The sequence below is a fragment of the Nyctereutes procyonoides genome, unplaced genomic scaffold, assembly GCF_905146905.1.
Source record: "Nyctereutes procyonoides isolate TBG_1078 unplaced genomic scaffold, NYPRO_anot_genome, whole genome shotgun sequence".
NCBI classification, from domain to species: domain Eukaryota; kingdom Metazoa; phylum Chordata; class Mammalia; order Carnivora; family Canidae; genus Nyctereutes; species Nyctereutes procyonoides.
In genome coordinates, this window is record NW_026575146.1 from 87,341,290 (window position 1) to 87,361,290 (window position 20,001).

At 59.0% G+C, this 20,001-nt stretch overlaps 1 protein-coding gene across 1 annotated transcript in view; it reads right to left on the reverse strand.

Moving 5' to 3' along the window:
- The window catches only part of ZNF536 (zinc finger protein 536), a 432,422-nt gene that overhangs the window by 306,268 nt on the left and 106,153 nt on the right, over positions 1-20,001 (reverse strand). The window contains exon 3 of the mRNA XM_055310964.1: positions 4,992-5,108. The gene's annotated coding sequence lies outside the window, so the exon portion shown is untranslated. The remainder of the gene's footprint in view (positions 1-4,991; positions 5,109-20,001) is intronic.

Here is a 20,001-nt window from a genome sequence, read left to right on the forward strand (position 1 = left end):
GTTCTGCAATTATCCTGTGATACTTTCAGGCAACAGTCTGACAGCAGTTGTGCAAACAATAAAGGGATTACAGAAATAAAAACAAATAATATTACACACACACAAACTCCATGTTGCATGTGGACGGGATGAAGGGAGCCGGGCAGGGGCCAACAGGAAGTGAGGCCGGAGCCCGCCCCCGCTCCCCCTCGCGCACCCCGGGGAGGCTCGGCGCCCGGCACCCTGACAGGAGCCTGGCGGCCGGGTGGGGGTCCGCGCCCTCTCCGCAGACCCGCTCGCCTCCCCGGCTGAGGACCCGGGGCACATCTGCGGGAGGGACAGGCGACGGGTGGGCTGAGCGGCCTGCCCGCCAGCTGGCCTCCCAGGGCAGGAAGCACCTTGTCCTTCCCCTCATGCCAGGGCCGACGCCGGCCACCCGCGGCCAGCTGCAGCCCGGCGCTCCCGGCAAGCGGGTGCGGGTCAGGACCGCCCCTCCGCAAACACAGGGGGGCAGAGGCGGGGCAGCGGGCTCACACAGACCCATCAAGGCTCAGCAGGCCGGGGCCTTGCACCCCAACAGTGAGGAGGAAGGGAGCGGGGTCCTATCACCGCTCCCCCCGGGGGGCAGGAATCGACCTCGCCCATCACCGCGTCCCCGTATCAGATGCGGTGGGCACCCGACAGCTCAGGTGTCGGCGGACGCGGATGGGACGCGGAGGCTGGCAGAGGGGCATCCCAGCCCCCCCCCACACCTGCTCCTCTGGGCCCAACAACCCCGCCCAGCCAGGAACCGCCCCTGCCCCCACAGTAAGGAAGCACCAGAACCAAGAGGGGACGGGCCTGCGAGGGCCGGGTTCCCTGCACACCGTGCCTGCCCCGAGCCTGGACTGTCCCGCGGGCAGCCTGGGGGGGCGGGGGCAGGCCACGCGTGCTTGCACCCACTGTGCTCAGAGCTGGGTGCAGGCCGCAGCTCCGCCCAGGCCGCAAGCCTGCAGACCCCGGCATTGGCTGAAAGGTTGTTAAAACTTACATTAGTTGTTCATATTAAAAAAAAAAAAAAACTGGATGGATTTTTTTAAAAACTTTTCTTCCCTTAAAAAGTATGAAGACCTGGAAAGAAGTCTGCGCAGACCCCCAGGTGGCTGCAATGACCAGAGCTGAGGCTCCGCGCTCCGCAGCCCGCTCCGTCCACCCTCGGGGTCGTGCATTCACCACCTAGACCCTGCCCTGGGGTTGGAGCCGAGGCCCGTCCAGGACACAGAGGCCGCGCCACGGCCTGCCTAGGGGTCCCCGGCCTCGGGAGCCCACTCGGGGGCACAGCCCCAGCCCTGCCCTGGCTGAGCTGCCGTCAGCACCTCCTGAGGCCTGAAGCCCTGAAATGGGCCCTATCGGAACACCTGAGGGGCAGCCCCGGCCCCCGTGCTGGTGTCAGGGCCCCACGGCGTTGCTGTGTCCCCAGCGTCGGCCGACGGCGCAGCCAGGCAGGCCTCGGGCTCGGCAAGCCCTGCCTCCCAGGACGTGTGGAAGCGGCGTGCACGTGGTCCGCGTCCACGCGGGCGCTCAAAGCCAAGGTGCCATCTGCCCTAACGGTTACAGGCCGCACGGGTGCCAGGGGCCGGGCCACCCACCCTGGATGACCGCCGACCCCTGCCAGCTGCCGCGGGATCTGCCATGCACACAGTATGGCCGGGGCCACCCAGCCGCCGAGGGGCCGCCCGTGCGCCCCGGGGGAGCCTGGGTCTCCAACTTGGGAAACTAAGGCAGCGCAGATGGCAAAGGCTCCTGGCAGCCTGGGTTCGGGGTCCGCAGCGCGCCGGGGATGAGGCGAGGCCGTGACCCACCCACCCCACCGCCCCGGGGTCAGCAGGACACAGAGCTCAGGGCTCAGGACGCACAAGTGTGGCAGGTGCCTGTGAGCTCAGGTGGACCCGGCTCCCGAGCCAAAGGGAGCCCCCAGAGCCTTCCACCTGCGACCCCGCCCGACCCGCGGCTGAGGGGCACGCGGAGCTCCAGGCGGCCCCGACGGCCGCTCCCCTTCCCGTACTCCGGGGCCTACGGTCCCAACTCCCCGCTGAGCACACGTCACCCCGACACCCTCCAAGCGGCCAAGAGTGGGTTCACGGCCTTTATGGAATTCTGGCCCCACCCCTGGGCCCCCCCGCAAGGTGGGCTTCTCAAGGCCCCTCCTCCAGTTGCTGGCAACACGGACGGCGCCCTCACCGCGGCCACCTACAGAGCCATGACGCCCCAGGCCCTCCCACCCGCCTACCCTGCCCCATAAGCTCACGGTGCTCTGGCCTCACTGGCCTATAATCTGTCCCCTGGACATGCCAAATTCTCCCCCGACCACAGGGCCTTTGCACTTGCTGTCCCTCTGCTGGGAATGCTCCTCCCGCAGACCCTCACCTGGCTGGTGCTCCGAGTCCATCAGAGCTCTCGGTCCAAGGCACCTTCCTCGGGGGGACCATCCCAACCCCCACCCCGCTCAAGTACAGCACCCCCCCCACCCCAGCAGAGCTTCCTCACAGCCCTTCCCGCTATCTGGCATCAGCTCAGCCTCGGTTGCCTTGTTCACGGCTTCCTGGCCCCACGACTCACGCACCTAAGAGGCACAGAGCTTGTTTCCACACCTGGAAAACGGAACCAACAACAGCAGCCAGCTGCCGGGGACCCGGCGGCGGCGATCAAAATAATCCCGAGACACTCTTGGGGCCACCGTGTCAGCGGGAGGCAAGCCCTGTGGCCTCTGGGACCCACCGCCCTCTGCGCGGCCTCCCGTCCACCCGTCGCGGGGGAGCCTCCGGAAATCCACGCCGCGGCGGGAGATGAGGTCATTTTGTGACGCGTGTGAGAGGTTCGGTCGCTGATGGGTCACCTCGGGCTTGTGTGGCCGCCCGTGTGTCCCAAAGCTGCGCTTGTGGAGCATCTCACACAACACTTGGAGCGTCGAGCGTCCGTGTCAAAGGACTGGGAGGGGATCGGGGTGGCCCCAGGCTCCTCGGGGAAGGAGCCCACCAGGACGGACCCCGGGGTCCCGTGTGCTGAGGCTGGAAGTCGGGAAGGAGGCGGCCCCGTCTCCAAGACCCGTCCTCCTTCCTGGTCTCCAGGGCCCAGAATTTCCTCTTGGGTATAAGGTTGCGCATCCTTCTTCCGGTTCACATGCAGGACCCTAAAGTCGCTGCCAGACTTGCACTGTGCACGCAGGAAAGCCCCCCGCCTCCTCGCGGCCAACCCCAAGAACGTGGCATCGTTGTTCCTGCCCTTCCAGGAGGCCCAGGGCCTGCTCCCAAGGCAGAAACCCCGCTGAGGCTGGTGCGTGGCCTGTTCTCTACGGAGTCTGAGAAAGGCCCGGAAGGATGGCCGTGTCCACGCGCGCCAGCAGCCCGGGTCAGCGCGGCGGCTCCAGCTTGCCCCCCACGACCTGGTCATCACCATCACTCCCAGGCCGGGCCGAGGGCAACGACGGCCGGCACCCTTGCAGCCTCTTTGCCCCCGCTCGAGAGGCGCGGGGCGCGGAACGCTCCAGAAGAAGCAGGTGCCCGGGCTCCCCGGGGCGGAGCAGCCCCGGCCGTGTCCCCAGGCTGAGGCCCTCGGCGGCGGCGCGCGGGGCTCTCGGGAACCGTGAGCATCCACGCGGCAGGATTCCTACCATCAATGTAGCAGCTAAATATTGTAAGACTCCTAACTCCCCCATCTGTGTTTTGCCTCCCAAGAGGGAAAATAGTCTTCACAGACATTCCCTTATCTGGCAGGCGGATTCCAAACCTTACTGGCAATCGCAGGCTTGTTTTCCCAACCAAACGGCTCTGGAACCAAAAATTGCTCTGCCTGTGATATGCTGGGGAGGGAACTAGCCAAACGGCTCAGTCTGCAGGCCCAGGGCCCGGGAGCCGTCGGCCCTGCACCCACCCGGGGCTGGAGGGGACCCCGGGCCCCGCTGAGGTCCCCGCCTGACCGCAGCCACCACCTCTCAGCTCGGGGCACCCCCCTTCCCGGCGACGCTGACGGGAAACACTCTCCACGGTGTGAAATCAACACTTTCTAACTCAAATAAAGGGGGGGAGGATTAAAAAAAAAAAAAAAAAACAGGGAAAACTTCCAACCCTGGTGCTGCAAATGTTTTCTCCTACGAGACCACGCGCGGCAGGGGCCCCGCCGCAGCCCGCGCCCGGCACCCAGCACGCCGCGGCACCCCACGTCCTCCCGCCCGGCTCCTGGTCCCGCCCCGCACCTGTGCGGCGGCTAATAAACCGGAGCGGATGGCAACGGGAGGAGCCTAATTGATAGGGGCCTTTATCGGCTGGCCTTGCCGTCTATCTATCGGAGGTTCTCAACAGCCGAGATTTAAATGTTTCATTTTATTTTTAACTTTCACTTTTCCACATTTCTGCAGCGATGTCAGGCCGAGGAGGTATGGTTTTACTATCAGAAGGAATCATGGTGCGGAATAATTTATGACTTCAGCTCGGGCTTTCAGAAAAGCTATTTCGAATCTTCACTTTGATTTGGTTGTATCAAAACTACTCAGAATAACAGCGGCCCTTTCTCGGAACCAGAATAGGTTAGCGGCACCTCGGGATTGCGAACGGAAGCCTCAGATTTATCCCAGAAGAGAACTTGAGAAGGGAATTAAGCCACGGAGGGGGAAATCACCTTTTCTTACCCCCGATCCCCGATTCCTTTGTTCCCCCCCCTCCCTACCCATCCCCAGACACACCCAAACCACGAAGGGAGGTCGCCCCCCCCCCCGCCCCGCGGGGAAAGGTCCCGCCAGGCCAGCCGCCAGCCACCGCCACCAGCAGCCGCCGCCTCTCGCCCAGAGCCTCCGGGCAGGTGGACCGTCCTGCCCAGGTGGCGGGCGGCGGGCGAGGCTGGGGGGACGCCCCCACCCCCCGGGCCAGGAGGACAAAACCAAGGGCCCCTTTGGTTGGGATCTGCGTTAGGCCAACTCCACAAGGCAGGAGGGAGTGATGTGCGTCCAGGGCAAAGAGCTCTAATATCGTAAGACTTACCTTAGCAGCTTAACTGCATACTTGTCTTAAGGACTGTCAGTCTGGTAACAAAATACCCCAGAAAGGATGCAGCTGATCCAGGCACTGACAGATCGCCAGAGGGGCGTCCCGGCTCCCCTATCACAAAAGGAAAATAGAGAAAGAAATGATGTAAAGTGAAATGTAACAAATTCGCCAAATCACAGCAATACGCAGAGGTCAAGGAAATTCAACTGAAAAGGTTAAAGATGAAATCAAATCCGGTGTAGGAGAATGAAAATCTATCCCGATGCAAGGCCACCGGTGACGTGCTGTAGACAAGAAGCTAAATACTGCCTAGCACTGGGATCTTTCATTTTCATCAGATCAATAAAAGCTTATATTTATCAGGATTCCAAGCAGCTGCCACTTCTGACAACCTCCACTTTATTTTCCCCACTCCTCGCGCTGTATCAGGGCAAGGAGGAGAGGAGAGGCAGCTTTTAATGCTATTTACACCTGAAGACACAATTCCATTAAGAGGTCCCGTTTTGTTAAAGAAACAGGGATTGATATGATTATATTGGCAGGAGCGCGCGAAGTCCCTTTGTTCTTCCCCCATGTTCTCCCCTTTGCAATCCAGACCCTGGCGGGCGCGGAGATTTCCTGACACCAAGTCTGCCTGCGTGCGAGAGCACTTTTTCTTTTTCTTTTTTTTTTTTTTTCTTTTTTTTTTTTTGCTTCAAACTTACCATTTACAAAGAGAGGCGAGGCTTTCTGCTAAAACAGTTACCACTCTAATCATCTGTACAACAATATTTGCTATCAGGCATTCTAAATAGATTATCACCAGTCCATCTGTGTCATTATTGATTTATAAGGCTTTAAGCGGCTTTAGAATGGAAGCTTTCCCACTGAAGGGTTTCTTGTATAAATCAGAGCCGTGCTCAAATATAGCAGCCGTCACTCAAGATATTGTTCTTAAAATCATAACAAGAAGGGGAAAATGATAAATTGCTTGTAATAGACTGATCCAAACTGATATGCAAATCTTGTTTTTTAAATATATTACTTGAGTTAAAAGAGGCATCATTAACATATGAATGCTATATGCAAATGATAGTGACAGAGCAGATGTTGGCGCATGTAATTGACCTATATGTGAATTGCATCAGAGCCTTAACTCTATTAATTCACTACCCAGTAACTAGATATTGTCCAAAAAGTACATTCTTTGAAACCATATACTGGAAGCGACGCTGACAGGGTTCCAAGGATTCTGAAACAAGGTCACTGTCACTAGTATTTTGCTGTCATCTGCATTCCCCTTCTTATGGATGACATCATCACGGGGCCGTGTAAATCGATCACTTAATAGCATTTAGAAAATACTGCAGTGGGGAACAGGTTATAAAAGAAAAAAAAAATGCCCCAGTTTTATTCTTTTTCTTGGCAGAAATGTCATACCTCTTAAACTGAGGGTTTGTGCATGAGTGCACTGTGAAACACACAGATGCCATTTTATTCCCCGTCTTTATTTTTCCACTTCTTCTCAGAATGACATTAAATTGTATTAAATAGCCTTTTGTCCACAGGGCACAGACCACCCCGCATATGATAATGTATTAATGCCCCACGTTCCAGCCACTGAGCTGAAACATTCTGAGACTCGGAGGATAAGTATGAAGCACCATTGTGTGTATAGCCTGCTAACAACTGTGACACATACTAATAGAAACATACCTAATAAATTACTGCTTTCAGGTCTAGCAAGCTGACATTTCTCTGCAAGGGACAATTTTATATTTGTGGCGCAGAACAAAATTGCTTCATATGAAGCCACTGTGGATTAGCATAAAAATTAACACTTAAATTTCGGCTTATTTTCCACCCTCTCCTCCTGCCACAACAATCAATTCCTCTTATAAATCTGATTAGATTTTATGATGCTTATTATTCAGAGCATGTCTCGACACAGCATTCACAGGCTTGAAGACTATTTGTTTAAATAGAAAAAAGAAGCAGATAAATCTATAGGTATTTTTTATTACCCCATTCCCTACCAGTCTCTTTCTCATATTGTAACATCAGTAATTGATTGCGCACATTAATTAACATGTAAGGTAGAAATTCTGCATTATGCATGATTTATTTTCCTATCTGGTGAGTAGGTTTGTCTGCTGCCCTTGTGTTTCTAGGACATTGGGCTCGATTCTGGTCCAGACATAAATGCCAATGCTCATTCCCCCTGAAAGTTATTAATGTCAGATATGAAATGAGATTTTTTATTTCACCTGCTTACTAATCCACAAAAGCTGTTTTGAGTGATGCAGGCTTAAACGCCAAAACTCGAAATGATATATTGCTAGATCTGATAACATGCAAATATGTTCATTAGACATAATTTAGCAGGAGAGAATAGTAACACTTTTATAACAAGTCTAGGTCAAAAATGGTTGTTAATTAAACAAGTCATGAAAAATGGCATTACAAGGAGACTGTCCAGCAGACACCAGACTTTCTAATGATATGCCGCTGATGGGTACCCAACGCTTCCCACTAAGACGGAGAAGGGGGTGGGGAAGAAGAAGAAAAAAAAAAACTTTCTGAGCGTTTCACGTGATCTAACGCGAGGTTAACAGAACTACACCCACGTGAGGAACCTCAAACCCATCGCATATTCTTCTGAGATTTTAATGGTGACGCGCCAGGCTTCTCCCTTTCAAGACGCGATTCCACTTTCTTAGTGGCTCAAAGTGATTTATATGGTTGACTCCTTCACAAATAAGCCAGGAAAGAAATTAATATTACATCCGGCCATGCTGCTGGCTGCCCCGAGCGGTTATGGCTGTGTGTTCTAAACCAAGCAGAGCAATAGCGAAGGGACGGTGGGACGGGGAGGGCAGGGGTGGGCGCCCAGGTGCGTGGAGGATGGATGCACGGGCGGCGGGGGGGGGGGGGACCCCGAGCCTGGGCATCTTCTTCCCCTTTCCCGGAGTCCTTCGCAAGGAGACGCTTTGGTTGCCTAGGGAACCGGCGGTAGTAAGAACTCTTTCCATTGGCCATGAGTTGAGATTTAAGGGGTGGGGTTCTGATACAGGGGTCCCACAGGCCACCTAGTAGTGGCTTGGCTGCCCGGGGGTGGCGGGGGGTGGGGGGCTCGGGAGTACCGGGGGGCAAGACGGCGTTTGGGAGGTCCGCACAGTCCAGGGTGCCGGGTGCAGGGGGAGTTCCAGCCGGCCACCCGCGCCGCCTTCCGTGGAGTCAGGGAAGCATTCACAGCGTGGGAAGGGCTGGAAGCACCTTCCTGGACCAACAGACGCCCCACACAAGGGGCCTGTATGAAAGCCATCGGCCGGGGATCCCTGGGTGGCGCAGCGGTTTGGCGCCTGCCTTTGGCCCAGGGCGCGATCCTGGAGACCCCGGATCGAATCCCATATCAGGCTCCCGGCGCATGGAGCCTGCTTCTCCCTCTGCCTGTGTCTCTGCCTCTCTCTCTCTCTGTGACTATCATAAGTAAATAAAAATTTAAAAAAAAAAAAAAAAAGCCATCGGCCGACGCTCTACGCGTCCAAGGGATCCGTGCAGCCGGACCCCGGAAACACCGCCTGGAAAGCCGGAAAACACCTCCGTGCGTTTGGAGTCGTGCACAGTAAGGAACGCCGAGTGGCGCAGCGAGCGGGCCTCTCAGCAAACCACGAGACGTCCGCATTAAACCATCTGAGCTGCCCGGCCAGGTCACGACTCCAACTCAGGCGCAGAGGCCGTGTCCAATCCTCAGCCACCTGGCGGAGGCAGGGCCGTCCCCACATCCTCCACGTCCAAGTGCAAAGCGCTCTCGCCCGTAGCCTGGCTTGCACACGACGTCACGACTGTTGCTAGAAATCTCACCCCGCCTATGCATTGCATTTTATGGTTCCTGTGCTTCCAGATACAGAAGCTCAGCCAGTGAAACAGGCCCCGCGCGGCCTTCCTCCCACCCACCGATCGTTGGTAACGCGACGTTCAAAACAGGGAAAATGCACGGAAACCTCGGCGGGAGAAGGAAATGCGAGTTCTACGGGGCCCCTGGTATCTGCTTCATCCTCACGACGCCCTTCCTTGTATCTCCTGCCCACTCCACGTATGCCTCTCCGTGCCCCGTGTCACACCACGGTCCTGCTTCCTGGACAGAACGGCCCATCGCTTCCCCGCCAGGGATTTCACCTGGCCTCACATCCCAGCAGCAGCCCAAGGACGATTCAGGGTCACCTCACCTTCTCGGGGCCCCCGGCACGACGCATCTGACTTCACTGGGTGCCACACACCCAAAGATGAGAAAGACGCCCGGGGTCTACCGGGGGTCGTGGTTAAACTAGTCCACGTTTCCCCGCAAAGGCTTGAACTCATTCCCAAGTGTTTCATCTGTTGAATGAACGAACTAACGCATGCACGAGCGGACGGGTGAAGAAGCGAGTGAATGCACAAGGGCACGCATCGGTGCAGGGGTGGGGAGAGAAGGGAGGGCGAAAAGAGTCTTCAAAAAGTAATAAAGGCATAAATTAACGCGTCCAGGCAAAAATACGTACGTAAATGAAAAAGCACCTCCCGAGGGGATGGATGAACGCCACTGGTAGCTAAGTCCCGAGCACGTGTGCTCCCACGCGCCCGCACGCCCAGCCGGCGGGACCTCGGAGAAGAAACAGTACGTGAGGTCTTTATGGTCACGGGGTTTGGCCACCCATCCTTGGCTTCCTTCCCGTATCTCAAAGAACACGGACTCCCAGGGAGCCGGGTGGGGCGGCCCGCACGACTGTGCACCAAGTCCCCCAGGCTCACGAGGGAGACGCGTGTTCCCCGCCTCCTGGCTGAACCTGGGGGATGAGAGAAGCCGGTCAGGTGTGTCTGACGCCTGCACCCCGGGCACACCGAAGTGGACAAGCCACACCATCCCCCGGGCTTCCGTTGCTTCATCCGCCCAACGGAGATAACGCATCCAAAAGTGCGCAGCCCAGGGTCCGGCGCCAGGTAGCCCTCGACTACTGGCCGTCGTGGTCGAGGGCGCCGAGCAGATCTGCCCTCGGGGTCCTGGGTCCCCTGCCCACGGAGGCGGACATCCCGCCCTACCAGAGGTGCCGGGGGCCAGGCTCTCCGAAGCAGGGGACGAGACCGCAGGCACCCTCCTGACTCCCTTCGGGTGCGTCCTCTACCAAGCTCCATGATCTGCCTGGATGTGGACATTTTCTACTCAAGACGACGACCCAGAGTTCACCTTTGAGGTCTTTGCTCTTCTGCGGAACGTGGTCTCCTATCTATGGAACCGAGAACTTGGTCTCGACGGTGGTCTCTCAGCACTTCCTATAGCATAGTCCCCTTCCAGGGAGATCTTCCCGCGGGGCTGCCGGGCAGAGCCCGGGGCCTCCTCCCCTTCCTCCGGCTCTCACCGGCTCTCCTTGGAACTCCCGGGGTGCCGTGGAAGCCACTTTGAGGACAGTCAGGCTAGCAACCTCCGGACGGCCAGGGACCCGTTTCTTTACGGCAATAGTCACGGTTACACGGGGAGACGCGTCCCGGATGCCTGGTGGTCAGCAGGCCCACGAGCCCACGCCGGGACGGTCACCAGCACCTCGTCAACCTGGTGTCGCGCTGCGGCCCAGGAGCTAGAGAGGCGCCTCCAGCCCGGATCAGCCACCGGCTCCTCTCTTCTGCTTCCGGCCCTGCCACTAATCCCGAGCGAGGGGCCAGCTCCCCTCGGGGCAGCCAGACTCAGACCCAGGCATGAGCCCTAGCGAAGGCGACAGGCTCCTTGGGTCTGCGGCCCCTGTGGGCAGCTCGAGAGCTGCTGCCTCAGGCACACGTTAGGAAAACGTGGACACCTGCGACCCTCCCCGAAACAAACTGGCCATAAGACCCCGTCAGAGGTCACCTCCCAGACGGAAGACGGGAACTCCTGCGTTTCCCCCTTTCCTCCCACCTTAACTAGACGAGCGACTACCAGGCCCAAATCTCCATCACCTGAGTCCCACCTTCACCTGGCCACCCCTGCTTACACCTGTGCCGTTAACTAGCTGCGATTTTTTTCTTAAAATTGACTCACAGGGCTCCTTAAATCAATGTGTTTCAAAGGGAAATTTCATATACCAGTGCCCTAAATAATAAAAAAAAAAAACAGTATTTATTTACTCCTCGCTTAATGTGTAAGGGCTGGGGGTGTCCTGCTGTACCGACAGCCACGTTGAATCTGAAGTCACCTCCCGCCACGGGGGAGACAGTGCAGGGCGCGCCCAGGACGCACCAACTGCGGGGGAGGCGCCCGGGGGAGAATCCTCCTGCACCACATTTCTGACTCCAGCACCTAAAACCTGGCCGGGTCCCCGGGTCCCGAGCTCTAAAGTGAGGGGTGACGGTAGCACCTGTCTAAAAGGTTGTTGCAAGAGTTGCATTAAGTGAGATAATTAACTCATGATTAATTAACTGAAACAACGTGCCCGGCACAGAGTTGGCCGCCGCTGCTGTTGTTACACCAAACGATCCGCCAGCAGGAGGGGGGTCTCCCTGACCTGGCCATCGAGCACGTGTCCCCCACAGGACGTGGGCGCACAGACGCCGAGACAGGCAAGCAGAGCGGCACGGGGGCAAGGCCAGGGGGTCCTCGTCCGGCCGCCCACCGTCAACCTCCAGAGTCTCTTCCCTTCACGCCTGGGTGTTCCCCAGTGTACAGTTTGGGGATCAAACCCAGAGGCCATGGGGGAATTGAGTCCCCGAGGCCCATACAAGGTGGATGACCACTTGCACCAGCTTCCCGGCTGTGGCAGGTGCTGGCAGCCCAGAGGGGGAGGGACACGAGGCCCAGCATTGGCGCAAAGGAGGCGCACGTTGGGTCCCCGGTCTGAGACCCACAGCTGGAGGAAGGCCTCGTGCGTGGGGCCTGGGAGCCATGGGCTCCGAGGGCTGGGCCGCCCCCCCGGACTCCTTCCCGAGTCCCACCCTGGCCTCGGCTCATGCCCTCCACGCTCCTCGCCCACGGCCACCACCACCACCACATCGACATGTCCCCTTGAAAAGTCCTGAAACGGCGCATGTGGGGGGGACCTGCCTCCTGCCTCCTCCCAGTCCCCACCCCCAGCACCCACGGGTGCCACCTCCTCGGGAGCAGAAGTTCATGCCTGGGTCCTGGGCAGCACCCGGTTTCTCCGGGAACAGGTCAGCACCTCGCAGGTTCTGCATCTAAGGGTCCGACCTCCAGAGTCCATCCGCTTCGCAGACACAAACTAGGTCGGCAGGAACTCCCTCGAAAACGTGGTGGGGACCCTGGGCCTGCGCCACGGCCAATCCACGCCAATCCACGCGAGCGTGTGGGAGCCTCCGCCCCACCGCCCCGAGGCTCGGGCCTCCCCTGGGTCCCCCGACGGCGACGCACGTGGACCCTTCCCTCCTCGCCTGCAGGAGGGCACCGGCCCCCGGGGTAGGGGCTCCCCTGGAGGAGGGAGGAGCGTGCGCTGAGGGTCACCCGCAGAGGCTCCCGCGGGCGCAGAGGTCCACTTGGGAGGCGGAAGCACGCGCTCCCTAAAACAGGCGATGTTGAGTGTCTGGGACGGATGGAGGGTATGAGGCCACGCTGCTCAGTCTGGCGGGCCCCTCGGACTCGGAAGGCCTCGTCCAGAAAGCTGCGTGGGAGCGGCGCTGCTGGGGGCGGGCACGCGTGGGGCTCCGGGCAAGCCAGCGCGCCGCGACCACAGAAGGGCTCACCCGGCGCCCCGCACGGGCCTGGCCCCCGGCCCCCCGGCCCCCGGCCGAGCCCACGACCCAGCCACTTCTTCAGCTGCGCTCGGCCCGCTGTCTCGAGGAGAGCAAACCAGCAAGGAACCAACAACGGCAAAAATGTGTTTTCTCATCCCTCTGAGTTGTTCTGCTGGGCAATTCTACCGCACATTAGTTCAAAAAAAGCTGCCAGTAAAGTTGGATACGATTAAACTCATCCTGGAGCTTCTCCCTCAATAACCTGTGTCGGGTTGTTTTTATTCCCGTAAGGATTTCAGGTGCGGCGTTCTCCTGGGTTCAGACCTGCACCGCGCGGACGGTCCCGACCTCCTCCTCCCGGGCCCAGCGATTCCAGGCTCAGGGCCTTGAAATGAGCTGCGTTTTGCGGTGAGCGTCATACTGGGGGGGGGTCTTTGTGGCCGTTTGTCCCTCCCTGTACGGAGAGCACAGCGCAACGCCGGACCCTTCCGCAGTGTAATCAGGCTCTAGAAAAACCGGGTGATTCCTAATTTAGCAGAAGCTCAGAACATTGCCCGATCCGCACCCCGAAGTCAACATTCGTTTGCCGGCACGATTTCAGGAAAACACTTGTTTTAAAAAGGTAGCCTTGGGGATCTCCGGGTGGCTCGGCGGTTTGGCGCCTGCCTTTGGCCCAGGGCGCGATCCTGGAGACCCGGGATCGAATCCCACGTCGGGCTCCCGGTGCATGGAGCCTGCTTCTCCCTCTGCCTGTGTCTCTGCCTCTCTCTCTCTCTCTCTCTATGTCTATCATAAAACAAATAAATCTCAAAAAAATAAGGTAGCCTCCGTGGACGGGCCGAAGTGACTCGCCTTAGGGCGGCACAAGCGAACTTGCCTCGAGAGCGAAAATAATGTGCTATCGTAATTTGATTATAACAAAAAAAATCAAACGTGCCAAACGTTGTAAGCAAACGATAGGGATTTTTGTGCGGCTAAACATTTTTCTGGCTATCTGACCATGATTTATACAACCAAAATGATAAATCTCATCCCATCACCGGTAGATCAATTGCAGGTATAACAGATAAAACCTGAATAAATCATCGTATCACCGTATTGGAAGCACAAACAGCAGATAGAGAAGAGGGGGTCAGGCTTTAAGCTGAAATCTGTTTCCAGGCGTTCCAAGGACAATTTGCAGTGGAGAAGTTCAATGTATACATAAAGTCATCTGATCCAAATATGCTAATGATTTTTATTGGTCAAATCTTAAAAGTGAGGTTTATTTTTATGAGTCTGCATTAATTAACCCAGCATGTACTATCTTTCAGACTATCTTGCCAGGGACTTTCATTTAAACATGTTTATTGTGAAATGTTTGCATTCTCCGCATTCGTGGCCCACACACAGATTATTTCATACTTTCCTCTGGAGCACTTAGAAAAGTTAAAAGGAGTTATTGTTTTTGATTAATGCCATTTTGGGCAGTTTAAAAAAAAAAAAAAAGGAGTTCCAAATCCTAGCTCTGCATAAATTCTTTGACATTAAAAACAATCTCTTTTGCAAGTTCCACTGCCCTGAGATATGGGGGCGGGGGGTGGGGTGGGGTGGGGTGGGGGACCCGGGGTTTGTCTTAAGGTGGCCGGGCCTGAACGGAGCCTTATTATTAACTTCGGTGTTTGCACGAACTCCCGCGGAACAGCAACGGGCCGATGGGAAGCAGCTATCAATCACGGAAGGAGAGGCCGCGGGCTCGGGGCCGTGGCGCGGTGCCGCGCAGATGGGAGTTCTAAAGCCTTGCCTGTCATCCTTTGATTAAGAAAAGGAAATGATTTCACTAAAAAGATATTCCCTCTTGTGTTGTTTTGTTTTAAGTGAGTTTGTACTTTCCACCAAACTGGACATATTTATTGAGACTCATAAGTTACTTCACGATCACCAGCATCACTGCAATCTCAACAAACTATTTTTTTCCTTGCCAATTATCCAAATATCATAACTATAAAATATCTTAAAACATTCTCCATACTGTAAACATCTTAGCTACAAAGCTTTGAGTGTAAACACTATGATGCATCAGAATGGTTTTAAGCGATGTTATAAAAACTGCTCTTAAAAACTAAACAAAAATGTAAAGCTTCCATCTGTTTTATGATTTTTTTCCACTGCTGAACGGCTGCTGTGTGCCAGTTCACTGAACCATGGCTTGCTAAAGAGATTTCTGGGGTCACAGATTGAAAAAACAAAGAGCACGTCTTTAATGGTGGGATTTTTTTTTTTTTTCCTCCCTCAAGTCTTCCTGACATGGCTGGAACCGAATTAAGTGCGCGGCGGCGGGAGTCGAGCGACGGCGAAGGCTCGCGGTGCCTGTTGCAAAAGTGACCCTCTCTCCCAGACACTCTCCTTCTAGAAGGGATGTCATTTCCGCAATTACCTTAGGTTTTGCGGTGATTGTCTATCGGCGACCTCAATACGCTCTTACTTCCTCGCAGAATTTTCTTTGGGGCCCTGCGTTGCACGAGTTAAAAACAGACAGCAAATGGCACGGCGCGGAAAAGCGCTCGGGCTTATTTTTGTGTACGGACGCAGGTACGAGGCCGCGACAACCTAGAGACTGCCGCCTCCCCTCTGCTCCCGGGGGACGCGAGGGTCCCCGGGGACGCGAGGGTGCCTGGGCAGCTGAAAGACCCCTCGAAGATGCGACAGGGAAACTGTCCTTCCCTGGGAGGGTCCGTCTCCGATGCATGAGGGGCAGGGAGCCGGAGGAGGCGGCGCGGGGAAGCCATCCCGGAGCTCTGACGACACTGCAGCCCGCAGAGGGGAGGGGCACGGAGATGCTGGGTCCAGTGCAGTCTCCCATCAGGGACGGCACTGCCGCCCCAGATGTGTCCCGGAGGGCCCCTTAGCACCTGCCCTCATCCCCTGAGGCCACCTCGGACCAATAACCTCCAGTGTGGCCACAGGCTTTGGACTTCCTGGGAGGCGAGCTGGCCCCTGTTCCCCCTGAGAAGGAGCTACTTGGGCCTGGGGTGCGTGCAGGGGGGTCTGAATGTCTCCCACCTCAGGAGAGGCTCAGAGCGAGGGAGACAGTGCATCAGCCCCTCGGCCGGGTGTGACCAGAGGCCCCTCTTCCCGCTGCTGCCCCTTAGGGGAGCAGATGCTCCTGGAGCGGGGACAGGGCGGGTAGGGTCGCCCGGGGCCTGGGGCCAGTTTGGCTGGGGGTCCGGCCGCCCTTCCTGGGGTGACGGACGCACATGAGACGACCTGCACTGGACTCATGCAGCTTGCGGCCCCGCGGACCCCAACATGGGAGTCCTGAGGCCTACGCATATGCCCAGGGCAGGGGAGGACCCCTCAAGCAGCCCCCTCAACCCCGTCCCACGCCTCTCTGCAGCCTCCCGCCCATGTCCCAGGGCCCCTCCCTCCACCCCACAGCTCAGAGGCCTTACAGGCCTCCCCCGGGGAGGTGAGCGGCTCTGTGAGCGGCTTCAAGGCTCCGAGGAGGAAGCCTGCTCGGGGCTAGGCCCCCTCACCCGGACCTGGTAAGGCCAGCACGTCCTGAGCAGATCTGTGCCCAGGGCTGAGCAAGGTCCTGGGGTGGCCCCCGAGGCCAGAGGGCACTGCGGGGGGGCAGGGGGACCCTTGGGATGCAGACCTGACCCCACACTGCCCCCTCTCCCGAGGCGCGCACACCTCCCCCTAGTGTCACACCGGAGAGCCCCCCGACGGCCGCACACGACCGCTGCCCGGCCCCACAAGCCCTTCTGGGTGCCCCCCCACCCCCAGCCCCTGGTGCGTCTAGAGCCCAACCCCGGCCCAGGCCGCACGGCAGGCCCAATGTCCCGGTGCCCGGAGCCCGAACATCCCCCAGCCCGTGGGCCCCGCGGGTTGGCGTGATCCTGTGCACATTCCAAATTTAAATCTGGGACGCGCTCCCCTTTCCTCACGGCTCCAGAACACGGGGGAGGCATCTGCCTGGAAACAGCTGTCACCCGAAGGAGGAGGCGGCACACGCAGCTCTCCCGCGAGCACCGCCGTCAGAGCCACACATCAGCCAGGGTTACTTAGCTACGGAGCTGGGTGGCCTGGGGGGGGACAGCACGGCGGCCCCACGTCCTCACGCGCGGGCGCCCCTCGGGCCGGGCACCCCGCTTCATCGTAGGGCGACTGAGGCTGCGAGAGGTCACGCACCCTGCTCAAGGTCGCACAGCCACTCGGGCGACCGAGTCACAGTCCTGAGCATCGGAGCCCACGGTCACCAGCGGGTGATAACGCTGGCCGTGGGCGGGCTGGCACCCTCACCCCGAAACGCTATCAGACGGGCAGGTGAGGCGTTTGCCCGAGGCTGAGTCCCCAGGAAGTGGCAGGACTAGGAGTCGAGGCCCGGCTCTCAAGGTCCCCACCACTAAGCCACCTGTGGGTCGTCGACGCCACCGTCATCACCAGGGCAGCCGAAGGCCAACCCCGGGGTCTCGTGGGAGCCCGGATGGTGCTCAGTCCCTTCGCAACATTTAATTTCTATCGTCCCCTTTATCCCCAAAACACAGATACTGGGAAAATAAAGAGGCTCGGGGATGCTCCACCTTCCAAAGGTCAACCCGTGGAACTGCAGCAGGTGGGAGGGGTGGCTGGGGGGGAGGGGCGAGACCCCGGACCCCGCCCGGGCCGCCGCGGTGCCCCAGCCCGGATCGGGAAGGGGGTCTCACAACAGGAGCGGGGACAAGCGCTGGCGTGTCGTGGTTGCCGCCGCGCGAGGGACGCTGCTGGGACCCGCGGCTGTTGCCAACCCGTGCGTACTGCTCGCCGAGGCTAATCTCGATTGCGACGAGGGTTTACACTAAGTCTAGAGAGAGGAGGGGGGCCAAGCCCAGATCTCCAGTTCATGCAGACGGCGGTAGGAGGCACGACAAACACTGACCATATTTAGGAGAAGCCGGGAGACTGGGGGCGCCAGCCGTTCGGCTCAGCGGCCCAACTCAGTGGGCCAAGCGGCCCGGTGGGGCGCGTCCAGCGCCAGGCCCGGCCTCCCTGGTGGTGCGGAGCCACAGGCAGGGGTTTCCATCGGTCCCCTTCAGGGTGGTCCAAGCTCCCATCGCGGAGACTAGTTCCCGGGGCGGGGGGGCGGGGCAGAATCACAAGGGAGTCACCGAGGTCCCCAGGACGAGGCTGCAGGCACAAGACCCAGGAGCCAGGGGCCGCACGGCCACCCGCCCTTCCCGAGCTCCCACGGCTCGGGTACAGACGGCATGAGAAACGCTGGCGGGTCAGGCTGCACTTTCCTCGAACTAATCACTAATGAAGTTTGGGGTGAGCTATTTTGAAAGCAGCCCACACAGCATAACCACACGCCGTCATCAGCTGCGATCCTCAAATGCAATTTCATTCATAATTAAATATGAAAAAGCCACCACCTTAAAATAACATCAGGGGTCACAGCTGAACTCCCCGGCCCGGGCGCTGGCCTCCGCTGACCTCGCCGAGACGCTCCCCACCACGCCCCGGGCGCAGGCACGCAGCCTCCTGCAGCCCCCCGAGTCCACCTCGCCGCCCGGACGCGCCCGCGGGCCGCCTCCAGGCCTCCCCGCCGCCCCCCGCTTCTGTGCACGCCCCGCTCCCAGCCAGCGGGGCCTCGAAGGGCAGCCCGAGCGCCGTGGCTCCGGAGAAACCCCGACAGGCCAAGGCTCGTGGGCCCGCGGCCAGCCACTGAACTCCACGGCCGTGGCCCCCACCATCCCTCAGGCAAGGCTGCCTTGGCTCCCCCCTTGGCTTCCAGGTGCCCTTCGCATCCCACCCATGGGCGTCCCATTCATCCATTCATTCATTCATTCATTCATTCATTCGCAATGCTTCCAGGGAGCACCTGCTGCGTGCCAGACGCCCAGAGAGCAACGCGGACGGTCAGACTTGGTGCTTGGCCTCCGGGAGGGCACCTTCCAGAGACACAGATGGGAAACCCAGCAGTGAGCACTCGGTGGGTCCCTCTAGCCAGACGCGGTCCACCACGCTCGGGCCCTGCCCCACGCTCATACTGGAACCTAAACCAGTGTGGGACACAGGCGGGGCTGGCCAGCCCGTGTTCCCTTGTCCGTCCACGGCTCTGCCCCTGGGTAGAGGAGCTCCTGGAGCCACACTGAGGGGGGATTCAGTTGGTGGGGACAGTCCGAGTGGACGGGTGTCAGCCCGCCCCGGGCTCCGTGGCCCACCGGCTGGCCCGATGCTGGAGGGGACCCGTGGAGGACCAAGGCAGAGAATAAGGCCACACCCGAAGCCCAGGTAGTCAGCGCACAAGCAGAAATGCTTCCAAGACCACAATCCGGGGGCAGCACCTGCGAGGAAGACTGCGTCCACGTGCAAGGACCGCCCAGGGTGCTGTGCGGGAAGTGGTCCCCCAGCCTAAGGGCACGTGTCGGCCGAGAGGAGAAGGGTGTCCCCCCAGAGTCGGGAGCCCAGAGGCGAGGGAGGAGCCCGTGCAGGCCCTGGGAGGGAGGCCGATGACCAGAACCCATTGCTACCGACTGAGCACTTGCTGGGGCCAGGTGGGGCCGGCTCGCAAGGAAGGGCTGGGGGGTCCAGGCTTCCAGGAGCTCACGGACCCCAGCCGAGAGGAGAGGCCGCACTTGGGGGGCCAGACAGGACGTGTACCTGGCGGGAGGTGGCGGCGAGCCAGCAGCTTCATTCCTGAGACCCACCGTCTCACTGAGCCCCGCTGCCTTCCATGCACAAGGGTCCAAGGGGTCGAGTGACATGTCGGGGGCCACACGGCCAACACTGGAACCCGTGACCAGCTCCCGAGGCCGCTCCCTTCTCGGCTGCGCTAACCTGTGCACGCGCCTGCCTCCGCTGCTCCCTCGTGGCTTCCTCGTGTCACCCCCGCCCCCAGTCCCACGTGCCCTATGGAGACCTCGCGGTCCTCACCCTGAATCTCAGCGTCACCACGTCGGGCCACCATGTGATGCTCCCATAGCACCGGCATCGTCACAGCCAGCCCAGTACACGCAGGAGGGGACGGGGGCGAGGGGACTGTGACCTCACCGTGACCTCCCTGCCACGACTAGGGAAGCGCCTCCTCCTAACCTGCTGTCACGCCCGCACGCCCTGACCCTGCTCCGGTCCTCACGGCCCCACCTGGTCCTCTAACGCTCACCTGCCACCCGGGAATTTGCTTAGAATCCCGAAAGAGAAAGACGGGCTTCAGGGGCCGGCAGGTTCACTCGTGGACTTCCTGAGGACTCCGCGGACAAGCTTTTATGAACGTCTTTCTCCATCCCTCCCCAAGCACCGCGCGGCTCTGGGTCCAACTTGGATGTCAGTGTCAACACCCAACACCGCAGGAATTATGACTCCACATAAA